This window comes from Rhinolophus ferrumequinum, chromosome 17 (genome assembly GCF_004115265.2).
Source record: "Rhinolophus ferrumequinum isolate MPI-CBG mRhiFer1 chromosome 17, mRhiFer1_v1.p, whole genome shotgun sequence".
Taxonomy (NCBI): domain Eukaryota; kingdom Metazoa; phylum Chordata; class Mammalia; order Chiroptera; family Rhinolophidae; genus Rhinolophus; species Rhinolophus ferrumequinum.
This window is the reverse complement of record NC_046300.1, coordinates 25,400,695-25,425,334: the sequence shown is the minus strand read 5'-3', so window position 1 is coordinate 25,425,334 and position 24,640 is coordinate 25,400,695. Positions and strand designations below refer to the sequence as shown.

Genomic DNA, 24,640 nt, shown 5'->3' with positions numbered 1-24,640 from the left:
TTAAATTGAAAATACTCTCCTTTATGACCACATGTCATCAATTTTCTGGTCAGTTTACTTGTAGGAAGTAAAAGTATTTGCCTGGAAACGATTAATGATATGCAGGTACATAGAGAAAGAGGAGAAAAATAACCGCCAGTTTTATACTGTATGTTGGGTCTGGTGCAGAGGCTGGAAGATGGCTGTTTGGCTATTTTAGGACATTTCTTTCCGTTTCGATCTGAGGTCACCGTTGGAACCAGGCCAATAGGGAGTTTTTATAGTTTAAATTGGTAGTTTTATGGATTGAAAGTGAGAGGGCACATTATAGGAAATGTTTCCTGTATTGAATTCAGGTAGAATTTATTGTTTGGTATGATTTCTGATTTTGCTGATCTTATTTTTATGTGAAAGTAAAGATGGCAACTATAGATACCAATGAAAAATTTTTCAAATGGCTATACTGATAGTTGGGTAGTTGACAACTGTTTTGTGTAGGGAATAATTCTATAAGGTTTATTATGTTGGTGGTGAATCTAATACCGTTCTTTACATGAGAGTCATATACAGTATTTAAACTTGCAATAATGTTCAAAGAATGTGTCAAATATAACACATTTTGTTAGGTAAAACTGTTTAACAGTAAGACTTTTTGTTGCACTTAAGACTATATTACATCAAAGCTGTTTCAGATGGCCTATCATTGTTTAGATTTTGGGGGCCAATTCATGTAAGTGAATTGATATACTGAAAAACTCCAATTTGAATTAAACCTAAAATCCCTTGTTTCTTAGAATAGTATTTGCTTTAATTGTTTGAATCTTTTTTTTAATAAAGTGTGTTTTACCACATATATACTTTTGTAACCTTTTTTACAAACGATGGATTGGTGAACTTAGTTTATATAGCTGCTTAAATTTTGACAACAGATTATTGGAAAAATAAACCAGTTTATTTGTTTTCATTACCTTGTTTAAGACTCATTTTGGAGAAGTGAAATCCATATAAAATATCATGTGATGGTTACACTGCTGCTTTGCTATCAGATAAATTCTTTTTTTTTTTTTTGAAATTTGAGAAAATGTTTGTAATATACTGTTGGATGAAAATAACAGATTACCCAATACAGGGTGTACAGTTTGGTTTCATGGCTGTAAAAATGTGTATGTGCTCACATTTGTAGGATGTATTATTTTCTAATACATTAGTCTACTTTAGCTTTGGCTTATTACAGATAATTTAACTTTGATTAAACCAATATATTGTAAACATGCATGAAAACTTAAGAGTGAGGAAATAAATTACATAATAGTTATTTAAATAAATTAAAATAATTAAACCATAGTTCTAGTTAAAGTAAAAAAGAAAAGTTTATGGTGTCATCTGAATTGTGGAGGTTTCCTTTCACATTGAGCCTTAGTTAATGATATCATTACTGGTTTTAAAATGTGATGTCACACATATAAAGCTCTTCAGACAGTTTCAGGAAAGATACCTACTTTGTTGTATTCTCCCCCCTCCCAGTTTTACTGAGAGCTAATTGACATACAGCATTGTAGAAAGGTCCAGACATACCTTGAAGATACTGCGGGTTCAGTTCAGACCACCGTAATAAAGCAAGTGTGGCAATAAAGTGGGTGGTGATCTTTTTGCTGGTGGAGGGTCTTGCTTTCAATTTTTAAAAAACACATCTGTGGAGCCCAGTAAAGTGAAGCACAATAAAATTAGGTATGCCTATACCTATTTTGGTTAATTTGTTTGCTTATGGGAATTTGCAAGAAAATCCATTTAACGGTATGGAGATTGGATAGCCAATAAGTTTGCTTTAAAAGTGAGGTTGAGGTCTATGGTGCAGTGGCTTTGGATCCTTTTATTGATCCCAGAGTAGTTGATTGGACAGGATCAGGCAGAGCTAAAGATCGTGTCCACCATCTTCCTGTATGTGGTGCTCGCTTTTGGCCAGCGAGGATCCTCTGTGCTGTGGCTGATTGGGAAGTGGTGATTAGTTCTATATTCCCTATGTGCTTGTTTGTGCTGCTTCATACACTTGTTCAGTGAGCTTGTTAGTGGATTATGTGGCTTTTGGATTGTTTGGTGTCAAATATTTGATTGTGGTTTATAGTAAATCTGCCTATCTATATATTTCAGTGAGAATGCGGTTACTATAATATCTTGGAAAAGAGAAGTTGGAGCTTAATTTTAGTTGGGCTTATTTTTGGCATGAAGTTTAATAGTGCTTTGGTGGTTGATTTTTTAAAGTTCTATGCTGCTTTCATGCGTGTCCTAATGGCTATAAGGAATTAATTTATAAAAGTATAGTAAATTAAATCCATCAGCCTAATAGGAGGAGTAAAAATCCTATTCCCCTAGTGCTCCCTTTGTGTAGTACCTTTCCCAGTACACATGCCTCTCAAAACCCTGCCTTTTGGTGGTCTGGATAATTGTTAGCTTGCTTTCAAAGGTAAAGATTATGTGGAAGGGAACTTCTGTGGGTTTACCTGTTCAGGCAATTGGTGTGGAGAATGATTTTGTCTGTTGTCTTGGTGGAATTGTGTGGGTGTTATGTTCCACTTAAACTGTGGTTTATCATTATTTTCTGGAACCTTAACAGACTCGTACTGCCCGGTTCTGTGTGTATGTTAGGTTAGAGGTGGGACTAATGAATTTTGGTGCATCTCTTATGGGAAGTCAGCAATTCTTGCAATCATATTGAAGGAACTAGCTTGTGTTAAAAGTATTCTACAAGAGTGTCATTTGAGCTTGTTGGGAATATAAAGTCTCCCTGAATTATGTCACTTAGTGTAGATAGATAAGTTTATGTAAGGCTTTTTTAGAGGAAGCTACTGTAGTATTAATTTTTTTTTTCGGGTTTTGAATGAGCCTGAATATTATTTTTAAAGAGTATGCACAAAATACTTTGATAATAAGTTGAATTATTTTTTCTTATAGGAAGCACATGCCTGTACATCTTTCAGTTTTCTTTTTACTTTAATTTTATCCTTGAGGTAAAAATGCAACAATCCAGTTTAAAAAAAAAAAAAAAACTGGGTTAAATTACGAGTTTTTTTAAAAAACAATTACAACATAAAAGTTAATGTTCAAAAACAAAATTACAGTCCAGCTACGAAAAAATTTTCTGTTCATGAAATCGTAAGTTCTGTACGGCTATAGGCATAGAGAATTATAGATAATTTGGGTGAAATTTGGTTATATACATAAGAGTATAACCCTATAAATAGTAGAATATACTTTGCTTGGCCTCGTCTCTTATGGATAATGGATAACATAATTGACCCATAACATTTGCAAGGGCTCTATTGTGAGGTCTCTGAAGATTCATAAATATTTTCTTAACCTCCAGCTGAGTTGGACGTACTGGGCTATTGGCTAGAATTGCTTTACTAAGTCAGTGCTTTGCACACCCGTTTAGCAGGAAGGAGTGGGTAAAACTCATGCTCTCTTAGGTAGAATTCCTGCCCCTCGTAAATGACTATATTGTAACCTGCAGGATTCTTCATAAATTGTCAAAAGTACATCTTAACTCTGTAAAGGTGCTAGTGTATTTATTTATGATTTCCTTGATGCTGGTGGAAAACTGGCAGCTTGCTAGAAAAATCTACAAATTAAAATTAAAAATTTTGTTGTGCAGAGGATAACTTGTTTTCTGAATTACAAAGCAGCTAAATTCAAATTCTAGTATGATATGATACTACCCAAGTTTGTATTAGCTTTATGAGCATGGAAATTGGACAGAGATCCTTATTACTTTTTGAAAGTACGAGTAGAGACTACGGTAAAATGATTCGTTTGGATTTTGATTTTTGATTTAGTAATTGAGAAAATAAAAGGAGGAGATACTAAAGAAGAGGATGTAGTTCAGTTATGCTAGCAGTTTTCACTTTTTATTGCTGTTTCAGTAGATCTACATTCATTGAACACTGGCTCTGCTTTACTTTTAAAAAAAATTGTAACAGCTTTATTGAGATATAAAGCGTAAAATTCAGTGGCTTTTTATATATTCACAGGGTTGTATAACCATCACAATCAATTTTGCAACATTTATCACCCCCAAAAGATACACCATACCTTTTAGCAGTCGCCACTTCCTCATTTCCTCTCAACTTTCCCACCAACCAGCCCTCTAGGCAACCATCAGTCTACTTTCTGTCCCTATTGATGCCTATTCTGGACATTTTGTATAAATGGAATCGTACAATATGTGGTCTTTTGTGTCTGGCTTCTTTCACAAAGCATGTTTTCAAGGTTCATTCATGTTGTAAGGTGCATCAGCATTTCATTTCCTTTTTGTCTCTATGTTATTGTATGGACATAATACATTTACTTATCCATTCATCAGTTCATGGACATTTGGGTTGTTTCCACTTTTTGGCTATTATGAATAATGCTGCTGTGAACATTTGTGTACAGGTTTTGTGTGGGCATTTGTTTTCATTTTTCCAGGAATGGAATTGCTTAGTCATATAGTTACTATGTTTAAGTTTTTGGGGAACTGCCAGACTGTAATCCAAAGTAGCTGCACCATTTACTTTCCTAATAGCAATGTATGAGAGTTCCGATTTGCCACAGCCTTGGCAATTGTTATTATCTCTTTTTGATGATAGCCATCGTAGTGGGTGTGAAGCAGTATGTCACTGTGGTTTTGATTTGATTACATGATGGATGGTGATGATGACTACCGTCTTTTCATATGCTTATTGGCCATTTTTGTATTTTCTTTGGAGAAATGTCTATCTAAATCCTTTGTTCATCTTTAAATTAAGTTGTGCTTTCATTGTGGAGTTGTAATTGTTCTTTCTTTATTTTGGGTAAAATCCTGTATCAGATACAGGATTTGTAAATATTTTCTCCCATTCTGTGGATAGTTTTTTCTTTTTCTTGCTAGTGACTTTTGAAGTACAAATGTTTTAAATTTTGATGAAGTCCAGGTTATGTGTTTTTTATTTTGTTGCTTGTGTGTTTGGTGTCATTTCTAAGAAATCATTGCTCAATCCAAGACTCTGAAGATTTCTGCCTATATTTTTCTTTTGAGCATTTTTTAGTTTTAGCTTTTATACTTTGGTCTCTGATCCATTTTTATATTAGGTTGGTGCAAAAATAATTGCGTTTTTTGCAATTTTTTTTTTTTTTTAAACCTTTCAAACCACAGTTACTATTTTGCACCAGCCTGATACGGTGTGAGGTAGAGGTCCAACTTCATTCTTTTCCTCATGGATACCCAATGATCTCAGCACCATTTGCTGAGAAGACCATTTTCCCCATTGAATTTTCTTGACATCCTTGTTGAAAAATGAATGGATCATAAATGTGATAGTTTATATGTGAACTCTTAATTATGTTCCATTGATCTGTATATCTTTCATTATGCCAGTACCACACAGTCTTGCTTACTGTAGCTTTGTAGTGAGTTTTGAATCAGAAACTGTAAGTCCTCTGATTTCCTTTTCATTGTCTTAACAAATTAGTTACGGCATTCCCAGGACAGAAGAGGCCATGACTGGACGTGTACCTACCCATTGTCTGACCTCACTCTTGATGAGAGCCATTTAATAGAGGAAAATATATTTTCCAGATTATAGTAATAGAAACAGTGTGTAGGGAAAATGTATGCATGGGTTAACATTTTTTAAAACTATATCATAGAGCAGCAGGAAGTCATTGAGATAGAAATTGGGGCAGTGTCTACATAGGTGTGATCTCTAGAAAGCCACAGTACAAAAATCTAATTATTGTCACTCATTGTTTTCCTTTTTTGGTGATTGTAGTAATATTTATGTAGAATTTTATAGCTTTTCAAGGAATTCCATACATGATGTTGTTCAGTCTTTTCAATCTCTTTGTGGGACTCCTGGAGTTTAGTAACTTGCTCAGGGTTGTACAACTAGAAATGGTTGATTTGGATTTAAACCCAGATTTTCTGATCTTTCATTCTTTATTATGCCGCATGTGTGACTAGATAGAGAAATACATTCAGAATTACATTTGTGGCTAACTATATGTGATTCAATTAAGGGAAAAACGGGAAAAAATCAACACGCAAGGCAATCTAAAATACCATTTGTACGATGTTTGACTTGTATTTCTGAATTCCATGAGACAGTATTTAGCTGGAACCTTTTGAAAAGTTATTTTTTGAGTGTAGTGATTTCTCCCACACTCCCTCCTGTGTGTGTTGGTTGGTATGCATCGATGTTAGTGTTCTTAGTACTGGCACTTGTCCACGTGAAGGATTTCTTTACATTTGACAATTCCTGACTCACCGTGGGCAGATGTTTGCCCTTTTATTGCCCAATTAGCCTGCTACTCACCTGATGATAGGTCGTGTTCCTCTGCAGTTCCCTTTAGTCCTTATTGAGGGCTGAGTATTAGAGCTTTGCTAGGACAGTGTAGTCTACAAGAAGATATCCAGGTGTAGTCCGTAATCCTTACAGATCTGGTTATAACTAATTGAGACGCAAGATATATAGATGCTTAGAGAACCAAGATTAGGAGAATGATGGTATTTATTGGTAGAAACTCCCAGTATCTGTGGCCTCTGCGGATCTTAAAATTGATAATGCTTCCCCTTTTTACTTTAGTAGTCTTGAAACTAATAGCCTTATTCACTTTGTGTCTTTAGTAATCACCTGCATTTTGTGTAGAAACCTCAACTCTGGTTGTGTTTTATTTTCTTACTCAAACTCCCTTTTGTAGCTATATCTTCATTTTATACTTTAATACTACAAAAAATTTTTAAGCTGCCTCAGTGTCTTTTCGGAGCAAGGCAGATTATTAGTTAAATAAGCAGTATGTATAACTGAATAGTGATGTAAATGTATATTGGTTAGCAGAATGCTGGAATGCCTCTTCTGAGGAGTCACTAACATGATAAAATTCAAATAAATATTAAACGTCTATGATATGTAGGATACTGAATTACTCATATCCATCTCTCTTTAGTACAGATAAACTGAGGAATTTTTTTTATTCACTCCTATGAGTTTTTGACTCCATTGTTACAGTGTTGAGTGGTTTCGCATGGACTTAACAAAGACAAAAGTCTTTAAATAACATTCTAGAGGCACTGAGTGGTTAGAGTAGCTAAAGAATTGTTTGGAATATAACCTGCAGGTTGTATAGCTGAAGAGTTGGAGTATGTGTACAGTGTGACAGAAAATGAGAAAGCATGGTCTTACCTAATGTTCTGTTGACTTCAGTTTCAAGCTTGTTTATGTTCTCATTTTCATACCTTTTATAATGTTTAAGGTGCCCTCCTTTTACTACTGCCAGGAATATGACTGTTTTCTTTTTGCCTTTACCTTGAGGCTGCCTTTTCTCCTGGGGTACAACCAACATAGCGTCTCAAAGGGATATTATTTTACATGGGGAACTTCAGGTGTAATTGTCTGCTGTCATGTACCTTTATTTCAGAACTGTATTTGGGGAAGACATAACTATCTCAATAAAATCACCAGAAAAATTCATTGCTTTCTTATTTCAAAATGTAATTTTTTTTCATCTGCCTTTAACCACAGGTTTAAAAATGTTTATTTCATAATAAAAGAAAATGTTAAGTGATAAAGGGAGTTTAGTGCCCATTACTTCTGGTCTTTAATATGTTATTTCTTTTTTTCTATTCTTTATTGCTTTAAAAACAGTACAAGAATGTGTCTGAAAAAACATATATTAAATGATCACATTGGGATTATATTTTATAATAGCAACAGAACATTTTATCACCTGTTTAAGTTTGCCTAGTTTTATAACTGGTTATTATTTCAGATTTATTACCTAAGCACTTTAGATGGAAAGTGTCATATTACTAACATGTAATATTTTAATTCCCATAGCTTTTTTATCTGTTAAGATGTCCTGAAAACTGTATTTTTTTTAGCACACCCAAAGCATTTCTTTACAGTGATTATTATATTCATAGACTTAAATATCTTTTATCAACTAAACATTATTGAAATAAGAAGTAAAACTTTTGTTAGTATGTTTATTTTGAGAACAGTGCAAATTTAGATTTTTTAATTTCTGCTGTCAGAGTTTACTTTTTGACTCTGATTTTTGTAACTGTTCATTTAGAACTATTTATTTAGAATGTCTACTTACTTGAGGGACTTGCTGGGAACCTTTAAAGGCATATCTAAATCCATATTTGTGTAGAAGCAGCACATTATTCTAAAATGTATAATAGAATCAGGCAGAGCTATAAGCTAAAATTGATTTTCTGATGTAATATAAAGCAGGTAGATTCTCTCTCCAATCTCACCTGTATGGAAGATGAAGCTTAGGAATAATTCAAAACGACGAAAAGCAGAGTCTTCATACCAGAGCCAGGGTTTCTGCCTTGGCACCTGCTGTTCCCTCCACCTAGAATCCAGTGCCCTCTTCTCCTGTACCCCACTGTTGTCAGTTCTCCTGATGCTTCATGTGGTACCTGTTTTACCTACTGGGTGAGAACCTTTTCTTTAATCTTTATATTTCAAATCTTAGCATTCGGTTGGTTCAGTGCACCTATGAAGTACATGCGGTTCATTAGACTAAGGGAGCTAACAGCTGTTGAAAGCTTCCAGTGTTTGAGTCAGTGTCTGAGTGCTTTTACCAGCATTATCTCCTTTTATATTCATGACTATCCTTGAGGTAGATACTAACTAGTTTTAGACAGTACAGTACTTGCTAGGTGGGAAGACAGGCTTACAGAGATTAAGTAACTTGTCAAGGGCTCACAGCAGGTAGGTGGCACAACTAGGGTTTCAGCCTTGGTGCTTCAGATGTTGGAGACCAAATGCTTTGAGACTTCGCTGTGCCTTCTTCCATTTGCAGACAGGATGTGGGTGAATCAGTCTAGGACAGCCCTGGCCCTAGCAGAACTTTGTTACGATGAAAGCGTTCTGTATCTGTGTTGTCCAACACAGTAGCTCCTGCCATATGTGGTTATTCAGTGCTTGAAAGGAGGCTAGTCCAACTGAGTAAATGAATTTTTATTTCTACTTGGTTTTAATTTTAATTTAGAGAGCCATATGTGACTAGTGACTACTATGGCGCACAATAGAGACCTCGGAAAATAATGACTTCTCAAGCTTAACTCTGTGCTTCATTACAATTTCGGGTAAGAGTAAACTACCAGGTCGTTTTGGCCTTTTTAAATGGTGTTTGTAGTTATGTAGTTATACTACATAAGTACATACATACATACATGACTGCATACTTGTAGTTATGTGTTTGTCTCCCCACTTCCCATCAACCACCATGGTAGTCTAAGAATCAGGGACTCGTAAATACTATTATTTTTTAGAGCATCACGCACAGTGCCCTTAAGTAAGTAAAAAACCATTATAAATATTAATATTATAAAGATTGGTTAAATATTTGTTTTGAACTTCTTAACAAAACAAAAGTGATAATGGCAAATCATTGTTTTTAGATAGAGTCATAAGATATTGAAACTGGAAAGCTTATGGTCGCACTCTCTCCAGCCCAGAGAAAAAATGGTACTTTCCCAAGACACACAGTTTAATGACAAAGCTAGGACTAGCATTTAGTTCTGACAGTTCAGTGTGTTGCTTATTTGATAGAATGGATGCATTTTATACACTTAGAAAATTTAGATACAATTAATGTAAACAAGGAAAATTGGGAATTGTTATTTGTGATCATGAAGTACATTTGAAAGGAATTGGAGTTACTTCGTCTGGAGAAGTGAGGGGGTCATAATAGCTGTGTTTAACTGTTTTCAGAGCCATAAAATGGAAGAAAGATTAATCTTATTCTGTGTGATTTCAGGGAGTAGAACTAGCACTGCTGTGTTAAATTAGAAGGAAACCATTTTCTTCTTGATGTAAAGGCTTCATCTTTAGTCAGAGCTGTCTGGAGAAATAATGGGGGTGACTTCAGGAGGTAATACATGTCCCATCTCTGGAGGAATTAAAAATGAACCTGTTTGCTTCTTTCAGAGGATTTTCAGATACCAGGTGTGAGGTAGTACTAGAATGGTTTTTCCCAGCTGTTGGACCCTAGACAAATGATATTTTTATCAGCGTTTGTCCTCCTTACCCATGGATTGTGACTCATTTTTCCTCTCCTCTTTGCCCTTTTGGAGCCTATGGTACGTAATTTACATAGTTGATTGGCCTATTTAAAGCATCCTGTTATCAGTTCCCTATCTGATTAATAAATGAGGCTTTTGTTTCCTTCTGTATTCATAACTTAAATTTATAGGAAAAGGACAATGTATGAACAACATGAGGAATAAAAGCCTGATGTGGGGTTTAGGTACATAAATAATATCTATCAATTTGATAGGTCCCAGATTATTGTTGTTTCATAAACTCCACTTATCTGACTTAGGAAATAGAAATATTACTGTTAATCAAATACCAACATGAAATTGAGTTAATAATTGAATGCGAATCCTTTGAATATTCATTTGGACAGCATTCATGCATACCTTCAAGTCTATTAAACTATATAACAAACTGTTTGCACTACTCATGGTTTCCCCTTCCTCCCTTTGGTCCTGGAAAAAATATGATTTGCGTCCTTATGGTTTATTTGGGATGTGTTTCTTCCGATGTAAATGTTCTATGAGCCAAAAAAAATCTTAGGATTAAAAGAAAATTCAAAATTTTGAAGAAACAACCACTGCTCTTTACACATATGCGTACATGTGGACTGCTTATTTCATTTATGATCTTACTCATTAAGAGACATTTATTTTAAAACTTTTTTCCAGTGTTATGAAAAGATAATTGTCATGTCTGTAGGCTAGGGCAAAATTCTGTGGCCTAATGCATCAGAGCAGAAAGATCTGAGACCTGCATGCAAATGGTGAACTAGAATCAGCTGCAAGTACAGGAGGAAAACCCTTGCCTGAAGCTAGGGCAGAGTTTCTGAGTTTCTAAACAAACAAAACTGCTTATTGCTTTCAGCAATTGACATTTTGGTTTTAGGCTCAAGTCAGCAGGTGGATGAAGCCCAACATGTGGATTCCAGGTGGCCTGGTAATGAGTAAGGGGGTCTGCAAGTGGAGGACTGGCACTAGCCCGAGCCTGCCAGGGCAGGGAAAGATGGTCTAGAACGTGAGAAAGTAGGACTGTGTGGGTTGGGGAGTCAGACCCCCTTGACTGAGGTAGGACGGGACTGGGTAGGAGTAGTCTCTCTCCATCCTTTCTGAGTTAACTATCATGTTCTCCCTTAGCTAAGCCCTAAGGCAGAGGGTGCATCACCTCAGTAAATGCTCTGCAACAGCCTGGTTTATAAATGATACTTCAACTGTGTTATGACCCTACTTTGCGAACAGCTGGGATTTGAGGTGGGGGAAAGGGACAGACAAGTTTTAAGAAAGGGCAAAAGAATTCAATTTTACTATCCTGTTATGTTGGTGTCCAAGCCTTTAGGAATTTTTAGAGTTTATATAATAGATACTTTGTCTTGGATAGTTTCTTAATACATTGAGACAAATCCTTGTGTGTTATGCTCTAAATTTGAGTTGGATAGACAGTACTTCTGGCACTATCCAAATGTCTTAGACTGTATCCAAGTGGCTTTAGTTATTGAAGTACCAAAAGAACCTCATTATAACCTTTGCCTAAAGGTTCAAATGGACATTGGAAGAAGCCTCCAATATTTCTGTAGCAGACTTACTCAATTTTAATTATCTGTGTTAATGGGAAATTAATAATTCACTATATAGTGTAAGGTGAAAATACATTGTATTTAAAAACCATGAAAGCCACAGCAATCTTGAGAAAGAACAACAAAGTTGGAAGTATCATGCTACCTGATACCAAACTATACTACAAGGCTATAGTAATCATTCTGGCATGAAAACAGACACAGAGACAGACCAATGGAACAGAATAGAAAGCCCAGAAATAAACCCATGGCTGCGTGGTCATTTAATCTATTAGGAAGGAGGCAAGCATATACAGTGGGGTAAAGACAGTCTGGTCAATAAATGGTGTTGGGGAAAACTGGACAAATACACACACAAAAATGAAACTAGACCACCTTCTTATACCATATACAGAAATAAACTCAGAATGGATTAGACTTAAATGTAACCCCCGAAACTATAAAACTCCTGGAAGAAAACAGACAGTAAACTTTCTGACACTGTTTTTAGTAATTTCTTTTTTTCTTTTTTTTTTTTTCCGCTATATCTCCTGGGGAAAGGGAAAAAATAAACAAATGGGACTACATTGAACTAAAAAGTTTTTACACACCAAAGGAAACCCACAAAACTAAAAGACAGTTTACCCTATTGGGAGAATATATTTGCCAATGACACATCCTATAAGGGGTTAACATCCAAAATTTATAAAGAACTCGTATAATTTAACATAAAAAAAACAACCAATCCAATTTAAAAATGGGCAGAGGACATGAATAGCCATTTCTCCAAAGAAGACATACAAATGGCCAATAGACATATGAAAAAGTGCATAATGTCACTAATCAGAAAAATGCAAATCAAAACCACAGTGATATACCACCTCACACTTGTCAGAATGGCTGTCATCAATAAATCAACAAACAAGTGTTGGCGAGGATGTGGAGAAAAGGGAACTTGTGCATTGTTGATGGGATTGTAAATTGGTATACTCACTATGGAAAATAGTGTGGAGATTTTTCAAAAAATTAAAAATATTACTACCTATGACCCAGCAGTTTCACTTCTGAGTTTTTATCTGAAGAAATCAAAAACACTAATTTGAAAAGATACATGCACCCACTATTCACTGCAGCATTATTTACAATAGCCAAGATATGGAAGCAACCTAGTGTCCATTGATAGACAATTGGATAAAGAAGTGGTACATATATATACAATGAGATATTACTCTGCCTTAAAAAAAGAATGAAATCTTACCATTTGTGACAAGATGGATGTACCTAGAGGGTATTATGCTAAGTGAAATAAGTCAGACTGAGAAAAACAAATACCATATAATTTCACTTATATGTGGAATCTAAACAACAATTATAAACAAACAAAACAAAACAGAAATTGACTCATAGATGTAGAGAACAAACTGATGGATGCCAGCTTGGAAGGTGAAAAAGGTGAAGGGAATAAGAAGTACAAATTGGTAGTTACAAAATAGTCAACGGGGATGTAAAGTACAGCATAGGGAATAAGTCAATAATATTGTAATAACTATGTATAGTGCCAGGTGGGTACTAGACTTATCAGGGTGATCTCTTCGTAAAATCTAAATGTCTAACCACTGTGGTGTTCACCTGAAACTAATATAAAATAATCTTGAATGTCAACTGTAACTGAAAAAAAAATAGAAATCAGCTTTTTGAAAAACTTGTAATATTCTTAAAAAACAAACAAACAAACCCGATGGAATAAGAATCATAGTATTCTGAATATATTATAACAAAGTAGTCTAAGTACTAAATTCAGGGTAGCCTCCTCAAATATGTAAATAAATATAGGTATTATAAAACATTTAATAATTATAAAATTACCATGGGGTAGTTTTCTAAAATTGATTCTCCTTCAAATTATGTATGGCCAGATGTGTCCAATTTCAAGTGGGGAAAAGCTGTTAAACAGTTTCTCTGAATTTTGAGGTCACTAGAGATGTGGGTCGGTGGTTGGCTGCTGACAGGATCTTCTTACAGAAGAGTAGAGTTGTACATGATTTCTGACGTCATCATTCTCCGTACTTGAAATATTCTTTCATTCTCTTGCTTGCCATCATTTTAAGAAGGTAGGGGTTTGGACTGGGACATGAGCAAATTGAGTGCAGCTTTGTAATCAGCCAGTTGGGGACTCACAACTGTGGATTTTGGAGATGGTAGCTTTTGGTTGAACAGATTTTCAGTATCTATTTGAAGGTAGTTAGAGATGACTTGTTCAGTTGGACCCATACATGGAAATGCACCCAGTGACCTTCAGCTCCTCCATGGTCAGGCCTGTCATCTGGGAAGTTGTGACAAATCTACGAAGTAGAACGTGTATTTGAGTAAGCACACTTCTCTAAGTAAGAGATTAGGCAGGCTTAAACTGATATTTATGTGCTTACAACGTTTAACTTTGTAAGTTAGACATAGTCAAGGACTGTGGGATTGATGCCCCACGGTCTGCTGGAGGCTTGGGAAGGAGGGGATCTGCTGACATACTGACCCATGAAGACTTAAGTGTTTCCTTCTAAGTGCTTTTAGAATTAGGGTAGGATAGAGCAGAAATGCATTTTGCCACCTTGTTAAGAGGTGGGAGTTTGTCTCAGGGATAAGATTAGCCTCCGTGGTTGACAAAGCAGCTGGTCAGAGATTAATTGGGGAGTCTATGAATAGGCTCAAAATGGTACTGGGACTTGGGACACAGCAAAATAAAATAGCATTCTTGAATAAGGATGGTAAGGTGCTGGTGTGCTCAGGACATGCTTATTACGAGATTAAGTGAATAATAAAACTGAGTAGAGTGTATTTTGAAATTAATATTTATTTAACATTAAACAAATGTTTTCTGGGGGCCTATTATATGATTAGTACTATGCAGGATACTGGGGATGCAATTATAAATAAGACAAAAGGGACATCCAGCCATTGTGGAGCTAGCTTACATTTCAGCTGTGAAGGCAGACCGGCACTTGTATTTAAAAAATAAAACCCAAACTACCTTACGGGTGGGGGAAAGTAAACAGCTATCATAATTGCTGTGAAGAAAACAAACATGGGATGAGTTTTAGGGTGGAAATAGACGTTTACTTTGGATTTGAAAGGCGATTCTAAAGGAGATGACATCTAAACTGAGAAGTAAATGAAGAAAAGGCACTGGCTACGTAAGGTGTGGAGGGCTCGGCATACCAGGCTGCTTATGCTGAGACTCCAAAGCACGCACCTGCTCTGGTGTCCTGCAGCTAGAAGACAGCTGGTGTAAATGAATTGAAGGGGAGGGTGCAGGGGACTGTGATGGCACAAGATAAGACTGCACAATGAGGCCGGGGCCAAATCAGCAGAGTTTGGTGTTTATGAAGATTGCTATGGCCGCTAGACTGGAGGTGTGGGTGTAAGACTGGAGGCTGCTCATCATCCCGGGCAGAGAGGATGGTGGTGTGGATTAGGGTGTGGAGAAGAGGGTAATTAGAGGGGTAGGTTTTGAAGGAGAATTGGTAGGAGGCTGATGGATAGACGGCAGATTTGGGGGGAATGTTAGAGAAAAGGGAGAAAACAGGTTGGATTTGAGTCTGTTGAGGAAATGGTGGTGCCTATTATGAGGTTGGAAAGGTTTGTGCAGGGAAGTGGTGTGATGAACAGGATGAGGAGTTTTGTTTTGGATATGTTAATTGTAAAATGTCTGTGAAAAATCCAAATGGAGATGCCAGATAATCAGTTGAGCATGAGTGGAGAGCTAGCAATATCAGTCTGAAGTTGTTATCATAGAGATATTTAAATACATAGGATTTGATGAATTTACCGTGTTTCCCCAAAAATAAGACCTAGCCGGACCATCAGTTCTAACGTGTCTTTTGGAGCAAAAATTAATATAAGACCTGGTCTTATTTTAATATAATACAAAACCGGGTCTAATACAATATAGGGTGTAATATAATACCGGGTATAATATAAGACCAGGTCTTATATTAATTTTTGCTCCAAAAGATGCATTAGAGCTGATGGTCCGGCTAGGTCTTATTTTCGGGGAAATGGTATGTATGGAAAGGGACTAGAAAAAGAAGAAACCCAGGACAAGTTCTCTGCAACCATAATATTTAGAGGTGGGTAAAGGAGAAGGCGTCATTAAGGAGACAGAAGGAGTTTGCCATCTCCTGGAAGGCAGTGGGAGGAAGAGCAGGCGTGAGGTTCCTATGAGGTCGAGAGAGGAGAGACTCAGTCTTTGTGAGTAGGTCTAAAGTGGATCCTGAATGAACTTTTCAAGTGAATAAAAAAGTAGAATAGGATTGCAATTTCTCATTGTCCTCAGTAATGACTGAAGTAATAGTGAATAAAGACCATCAAGTTGCATTGAGATTCCAAGAGTAATTTTCCAAGATTACCCATGTTATCTATTTAACCAGACTCCATAATTGAGCTCAAGAGGGAAGGCTTTCCCCTTGGGAAGCAGGGTTCTTCCCATCTGCATGTTGGCCAACCTAATTAGGAACACGTTTTAGAACTCACAGCCGGAGTATGACTGTGGACTGAACACAGCCGGTTGTGCATGTGTCACCATTTATTGTCTTTCTGTTAATCCAGTGTGTTTCTCACTAGAGAAGAAGCCGTCGTTGGTAGCATGTCAGTTTATATCCGTCTACCTCCCTCCCATCTCTTGCAACACACCATTAAGTGTGGTCAGCATACACTCTTCTTTCTTTTTGCCGCTGAGAATGAGCTGTCAGGATTGTTATACCTGAAGAACAGCAAAGGCTACTTGTAAAGCCAGGGTTGGCTTAAGTGTGCTCTCAAACATTTCCTGTGGATATGTGGACTGCCTGTCTCTTTCACAACTTTTGCCTATAACCTATGTGTGCCAAGGCCAAATAGAAGTTGCAGAGTTGGAAAGTCTTCCCCTACACATGTGCATAAGCATAGCCTTTGCTCCATTTCTTCCATTTGGACTTCAAGCCTAGCTCAGATATCACCTCTGTTCTATAATTTGCTCTCAGTGCACCCACATGGCACCTGTAACTTTGAATTAGAGAGGCATTATTGCACAGTAGTTTCTTCTGGAGACTGCCCAGGTTACGTATATATAACCTCTTGGTCTGGTTATGTAACTTCTCTGTGTCTTAGTTTCCTCATCTGTAAAATTGCACGGATTTGTGAAGATTATGTGTTTACATATGGAAAGCATACAACAAGAGTAGTGCCTAGCACATAAGAGCTCAGTAACTGTTAGTCACTGATGCAGTTACTGTTAGTATTTACAAGGGTTGCATGCATTCTTCTTCATTTTTTTTTGAGGATGGTGAAGTCGTATGACATATGAGTACAATTCATTATTTTCTGAATGTGGTATACTGCGTGATGTATAATAATCACGCACTGAAATATTTTTATGCAGTTAGTAAGACAGAATTTCTGAATGTTTTATTTTTCTCTAAGAAGCTAAGCATACAAGTAAGTATCTTGTGTGTGACCCTAGATTATTTGGTTGTTAATATCTCTTGATAAAGGTTTTGCATTTTCATCTGTATGTGGAAGTCTCATCAGCTGGGCTAATGTCAGTAAAAGGAAGATGATTAGAAAATTCATTAGGAGGTTGCATTGACTATTTGATCTCATTAGTTTTTCATGTTTACAAAACTCATTAATTGGGGTAGTATTTATTGTCAGCTAAAATATCGTTTATCTTTAAAATGTAATCTCTAGTTTTCTATATTAATTACACTCAGTATGAGGTACTCTGCTTCATTCTCACAGGTCACATTGTCTTAGGTCTTATGTCTTGTAGCAGAGCTTACCACCATCAATTGTTTAGGAGAATAATGCTTTTTGAAAGGTATAAGCTCCTACTTAAGGTAAAAAATATTCTATACAATGCAATTATAAACAGAATCTTAATGTATGGATGTTGTTAATTATTTATTCAAATCATTGAGCTTAAGTTTGGTTTTAAGCTCTCATATAAGTTTGGGGTGTAGATTAAAATTTTATTTTTAGTGTTTTCCTGTTTAGTTTGTCTTTTCTGATGATACAGCTCAACAACCGTGAATACATTCAGTGTTCATGGATGGCTTCTCATTTTAGTCACCTCATCTAGATGTGTTCAGTGCTGTGGGGACGTGGAATAAGTGTAAGATACGGCCTCTGCTTTAGGAGTTTATAATCTTAATTGTTGAAATAAGGCTGTTCCACTTGGAATAATTAGAGAAAAAATAGCAGATGGTGTACAAAGGAAGCGTGGTGTAAGTAGTAAGATAATTCTTAACAGCCTTGTTCATTTATTCAAAACCTACTGAGTGCCTTCTTCTCATTGGTCAAAATTCAGTCAGCATGTCTGAAGGTTAGTCCAAGATCTGCTCGAGAAATTGAACAAATTCCTTATATTTACTGAATTTACTCCACTTACCTCAGAGGATGATAAAAGGATCAAATATAATGTAAACGAAAGCTCCTAGAACTCTAAAGCATTGTGCAAATATAAAGAGTTATATAATGTTGAATTGTTAGGAGCAGATCATCTGTATGGTAGCAGTTAAAAAAACAAAACAAACTGGTGACGGTCGGAATAGTCAGGGGGTCTTGAACTGACCTTGAAGGCTGGGCAGGATTTTCTCCCTGACAACATCAGGGGGAAAAGTTGTTTTTAAAAGCCAATACACAGGATTAATGAAGTAGTTGGGGAAAGAAGACATTTTTCAGTAAGATGGAAAAATTGTCCAGTTGTCTGTTTTTGGAAAACGAAGTGTTGAGTAACTGAAATGTGTCCCTTTAAGTTCCCAAATTGTTTGTATTTTATCATTTAAGATAAAATGAGTTTTGCATTTCATTCAGCTCTGAAGCAGAATGTACTGAGTTTAACATTTTCTTGTTAGTTTAGGATCTCATTCTGAACTTCAGTTGTGATACTGTAATATAGTGATTGATCGTGGAACTGCTGAGGTATTGAGGTGTGGGCTTTTAGCTCATGCCCTATAAAGGACTTCAGGCTGCTCTTTAAAATGGAGATACAATGCAAATACCATAAAATTCACCCTTTTAAACTGTGTAATTCAGTGGTTTTAGTGTATTCACAAAGTTGTGCAACTGTCACCACTATTACTTCCAGAACATTTTCATCATCCCCAAAAGAAACCCCATACCTAGTATTAGCAGTCACTTCCCATTCCTCCCCTACCACCAGCCCCTGGCAACCACTGATTGACTTTCTGTCTCTATGGAATTTCCTCTTCTGGACATTTCATATAAGTGGAATCATACAAGGTGTGGTCTTTGTGTCTGGATTCTTTCACTTAACATAGTGAAAACATTCAGCTGTATAATAAAAAAAGCTAGTCAAATGTGATATATTGAGTGGCGGTGGGGAGGTTTAAGAGATTCCATGAAAGAAGGAAGGTGAAATAAGATGGAGAGGGATGAGATCAGAAGAAATTCGGATTTAGCAAACATTGCATATCTATTATATAAGCCTGGCAGTGTGGTAAGTTACTGGGTGATAAAGCAAAAGAGGTTCTAAAAGGTATACTGGTGTTTCATATCAACTTTTGACTAGAATGATTTCAACTTTTATTCCTCTTTTAAAGTATAATTCCCATTTCTTCCCAGTTTCCGTAGGGCTTTTTCTCTTGGATGCCAGCCTTGTTCTTGGTTATAGTTCTTTATCATAGAGCAGCCAGCTGAATTTTGGAAATATTACTGACTTAGGAGAATAGGCATCTCAGTAATTTCCCTTCTGTTGGTTAATATCTAAGGTTAGGATAATTGGCTAAACATTCACATTTTATTTACAAATAATTCCCATTTTTCATTCCCATATTCCATTGACTGTTTTACCTTCCCCCATTTCGATTGTTAGATATATTTAAGTTTTAATTCTTTAGTGAAGCAGTTCTTACAGGACTTTATTAATTTTGTTTTGTTTTAAAGCTGTGTTAATGCACTAGCCCATTAAAATACTAAAAAAAAAAAGATAAATAGCTAACTTGGGTAATACTTGATATATGGCAGTGTTTAGCTGCATAGCAGTGTGCTTATTACTACATTAACTATGAGTACTCGATTCCAGTTTTACCATGTTATCCTTAATAAATGGTAATGATCCAGTTATTTTGTTTAGGGAGAAAACGTGTCATTAAATAGTTTTGTTTCTGCAGTACACAACAGCACTATTTATGATTTCATTATGAATCTGTGGGGCTTACTATGTCTGCAGTAAAAGCCACAGATGAAATCTCACAGGACCTTTTGGCATTTTCATCTCTAATCATTATACATCTATTATACCGTGTTTTCCCGAAAATGAGACCTAGCCGGACCATCAGCTCTAATGCGTCTTTTGGAGCAAAAATTAATATAAGGCCTGGTATTATATTATGTTATATTACTTATATTAGTTATATTAATTATATTATATATTATACGTATTATAGTTAAATAAGGCCCAAGTCTTATATTAATTTTTGCTCCAAAAGACGCTTTAGCGCTGATGGTCCAGCTAGGTCTTATTTTCGGGGAAACACAGTAGGAGCGAATTAAGCCATCTGTATTGTGGAGCTGTGAGCCCAAGTATTTAAGCCTAAATATTTTCTGTTTGCCCATAGTCACTTTTAACTGACTCTTGGATGAAATTGTAATTCTTAGAGTATCTTAGTATTCAGTGAGTTTTTGTAGAGTTTTGTGACCTTTAATAATGGAGCATTACTAGATGTACGAAAGAAAGATTTATAATAGTGGAAATTTATATCAATTAGCTGGTCAAATAGATGTTAACAATTAAAGTTCAATTTTATTCTTTAAATTTTATTTTTGTTCAGCTGCCTGTAAAATAAACCCATCATTTAAAATTTAACCTTTGTGTCTAGCTGCCTATTCAACACTCTGTGAATATTTAGTAGACACCTCAACAGTAACAGGTTCAAAACAACTCCTGTTTCCCCTCCCAGATCTGCTTCATCCACAGTCTTTTTCGTCTCACATAACAAATCCATCTTTCCAGTTAGGCAAAAAATCTTCGAGTCGTCCTTGATTCCTGTCTTTCTCTCTATTCCAAATCCATTCTGTCAGTAATTCCTTTTTAGTTCTACCTTTAAAATATACCTAGACTCTAACCCCTTCTCACTTCCTACATTGTTACTATTCTGGTCCAGGCCATCTTCATTTCTTACTTGAATTAATTGCTATAGCTTCCCAACAGGTCTCCCCACTTCTGTCCTTCCTTTATAGTCTATTCCTAATGTGCCGGATGATCCTTTTCAAATGAAAGTCAGATCATATTACTCCTTGGATTCCCATTACAGTGGCCTATGAAACCCTAAGTGATCAAGTCCCTCTTTATCTCTCTGACCTCACCTCGTATTTGTTGATGACATACATACCTCCTTTTATTGCGCTTCACTTATTGTACTTCACAGGTGTTGCATTCTTTTTTACAAATTGAAGGCAAGACCCTCCACCAGCAAAATGATTTAAGACTGGCTTTGTTACGACACTCGCTTTGTTGCGGGGGTCTGGAACTGAACCCGCACATCTCTGAGATGTGCCTGTACTCTGCCCCTGCTACACTGGACTCTTTCCTATTCTTCAGACCTGTCAGACATGCTTCCACCTTAGGGTCTCTGCACTAGCAGTTTCCTCTGCGTGGGTTGCTCTTTTGAGTAGCTGCATGACTTATTACCTGACTTGCAGGCTTTCTTCAAATGTCATCTCAATGAGCCTACTCTGACCACTGTATCTCAGCAAGGCCAATCTTTCTTACTCTGCTGCTTTCCAGGGGACGGAACACCTAGCATATACTTCTGTCATTTACTTATGATTATGTGTATTGTCTATTCTCTTCCATTAGAATGTTAGTATCCTAAAGGCAAAGTATCCTTCATACAAATAAATGTCTATTGCAGAGTAGTAGTCAGTACATTGAGTTTTGTTCTTCAGCTGAGGGTAGAGTAATGACATCGTTTTATTCTTCAGGTGATATTAGAGTAATGACATCCTTATACCTTGTTTTTTCCAGTACAGTCATGAGCAGTCCACAAAGCCAGGATGTATATTGAAACAGAAAGACTATTTGTTGAGTTTATGGAAATGTGTTTTAAATCGTTTCTACAATTTTCTGTGCTTCTTACAAATACAAATGTCATAGGGATGACAGCCTTCACCATTTTACTAGAATCTTTACGATTTAGATGATCATTTTATTCTGTTGACAGGATGGAGCGCTTTGCAGGTGAATATCAAGGTTAATTATCATATTGAGAAGGGAAGTAGTACATTGTAACTCGCAAGTCTTTCTGCTGAGAAAAATAGAATTATTACTGTCAAAGTTGTATTAGGTTAATAAATTGGTTAATAAAAACAATGGAAACTCCCAAATTTCTTATAATGTGCCACACCTTCTTTGCTTGAAAATAATTATCACTGAATAGAAAGATAAAGATCAAATAACTGTTGAAGTTTAAACAAAGGGAACTGAAAAGAAACCTTCAGATGACACTATGCTCATTTGGTTTTTTGGTGAACAAAATTCTTCACCTGTACCACAGCCAATAATATGGACAGTTTCAATTATAACATTATTACATGTTGAGCACTTATATATCAGGTCTCATGCTGATTTTTAATTTTGTATTTGATATTCTGAATTTTCTCTAAAGAGCAACATATACTCATTTTGAAGTAATGGCTTTATTTAAGAAACTAATTTATTTAATGTTAAAGATTATACTGTTTTGTGGCTCAGCAAAAAAATTATTCTACCATAAGTTCAGGCATAATCATTTTGGCAAGTTTACAGACATTTTTCTAGCATTGGTTAAGCTAATTGAACTTCTGAATGCTTCTGTGGTATTTAAAATATTTTGAATCAGTTGTCTACAACTAGTATTTCTTTTTCTTGGTCTTAGGGCATTAATAATGAATTTTTAACCAACTAGTCCTTTTCTAAATATTTAAATATAAGACGCAGCAGACTTTGTTCCACCTAATGCTAATTTAGAGAATATTTTATCTTACATGAAAATTATGATGCTTCAGAATTTTTCTTTAGCCTACACATTCATTTCTACTTGGTATTTTAGCTGCCACTGATTATCAGTGGCACAACTTTGATGATTTTTCCCTTGTCTAACCATGGAGATGTTTATCGTTTTTAAACCTGTACAGCCTTTAACCTCTTATTGTTATATCCAATAAGGGTGATTTTATAGGTAGAAAAAGATACCCTGAATTTTATATGGAAAAAAGGAGTAAATTATTAAATGGAAAAAATTTTAAACATGGTTTATGTTTTTTGTTTTTTTGTAAAACATACTTAGGAGAAACTTAGAAGATCAATATGCCTTGTGCATAAATTTTAACCAAGAAAGACTAAATGATCTTTAGTAATTCTCACCATATTAACAAATTCATACTTGCATACATTATTTGTATGTAAAAATAGATTAGTGTCTAGCTTTGTGGGAATTTTATTATCTAATACACACTTTTTCCTTTTAACAAGTTATATGCCTCTTTGTGCAGTCGACTTTTCAGTATTAGTATTCATTAGCCTCCTTAATGAAGATTTTTATAGTCAAAGGGGAAGAGAGCCAACTTTTTACTGTTAGTGCAGCAGCATAATTAACTATACAAGGTTTGTTTATTATAGCTGAGTACTAGAACAATGCTTCAAAGAGGAAATCATGCACGGAAGATTAGTAAATAGCATAGCAGTGTGTGAAGCTGGGCAGTTGTAATGCCTTCATTGGTGGCTCTTGAATTTGTAAGCATATGCTTACATTCTTAAGATAACAGGAACTAAAATTTCTAATTTTAATTGCCATTTCTATTGCACTGTTTTAAGAGAATAATGGAAATTTTGCTTGGAGAAATGATTGTATTGGAGAAATATTGTGTGTGTACTTTGGTTCTGAAAGACTTTGAGCTCTTATATGAGTAATGTTCGAAAGGTAACAAAAATTCACTTTAAGTTACATATTTGTTTTTGATTTTGCTGCATTAGACTTAAAGAAAAAAATGCTACATTCCAATAAATAGTAGAATTAAAAATTTGCAATAGGTTACTATACTGTGCAGAGAATTTAGGGATTTGTTCAGCCCACATTTTCTGGGCAAGTTCTCATTTCAGATATTTTTTGTTTTCTTTTTATGTAAATACATTTACAAATGAAAATACCCTTTGGGTCTATTTATTATGGTCTTTAGTGAATGTGTTTAGCCAGTTGTAGGCATTGTGTGGTACATAAAAAAAGATGAGATGGTAGAAGGTATTGAGTTTACAGTCCATTTACATAAAAATGGTGGGTCATAAATGAAAAATAAAAAATAAAAACCCACAGAGGATTTATTGTCTGGTGAAAGGGTATGTAAACTGAAAAATAGGTTACATATTATTTGAAAGAAGATAAAAAGGAAATAGAGTTCTCATGTGGTAGACATTATGCTGAATATTGTCCTATTCTCTTTTAATCTTCATAACGTGTTCTAGGTATGATCACCCTCACTGTACAGCTGGGGAGACTTAATATCATAGACCTTACGTGTTGAAGGTCACACAAAGCCAGAATTCAAATCCTAACTTGAAATCCTATTTTCTTTCTCCTAAATCATAATAAATGACTAGAACCCTCCCCAGAGGACATCATTTTTTCAGACTTAACTGAATTGGCACAGAATATTGGATGTTTTTAATTAACTATAACTAAACTTCTCAAAAATGATATTACAGGCCTTATTTGGTTTTTAAATATGCCAGTTCAGTTTAGTAGGGGGACTCTTGATATTAATGTAATAGCATGAATAATTGAAGTCATCAGAGTAATCAAGCAATTTTGTTTGGTAGTAATGTATTACATTAGAATAGCATTTTACAGTTTTAAAGGGCACTTTCATATCTGTTATCTGAACACCTTAAATCTTTTATTAGAGCTACCAAGTAATTGATTTTGTTCCCTCTTGACCTTTCTAAAATGAAGAAAAACCATGCCTATTTAAGTTTAGGAACTGGCTTTGCATATTTACAAACAGATTTTTTTTGTTCCCCCTT

The 24,640-nt window shown here is 35.5% G+C and overlaps 1 protein-coding gene across 2 annotated transcripts in view; it reads left to right on the top strand.

The window, feature by feature from the left end:
* Positions 1-24,640, top strand: part of LOC117037272 (ubiquitin-conjugating enzyme E2 E2) — a 297,302-nt gene that overhangs the window by 13,901 nt on the left and 258,761 nt on the right. The gene's annotated exons all lie outside the window — the stretch shown is intronic.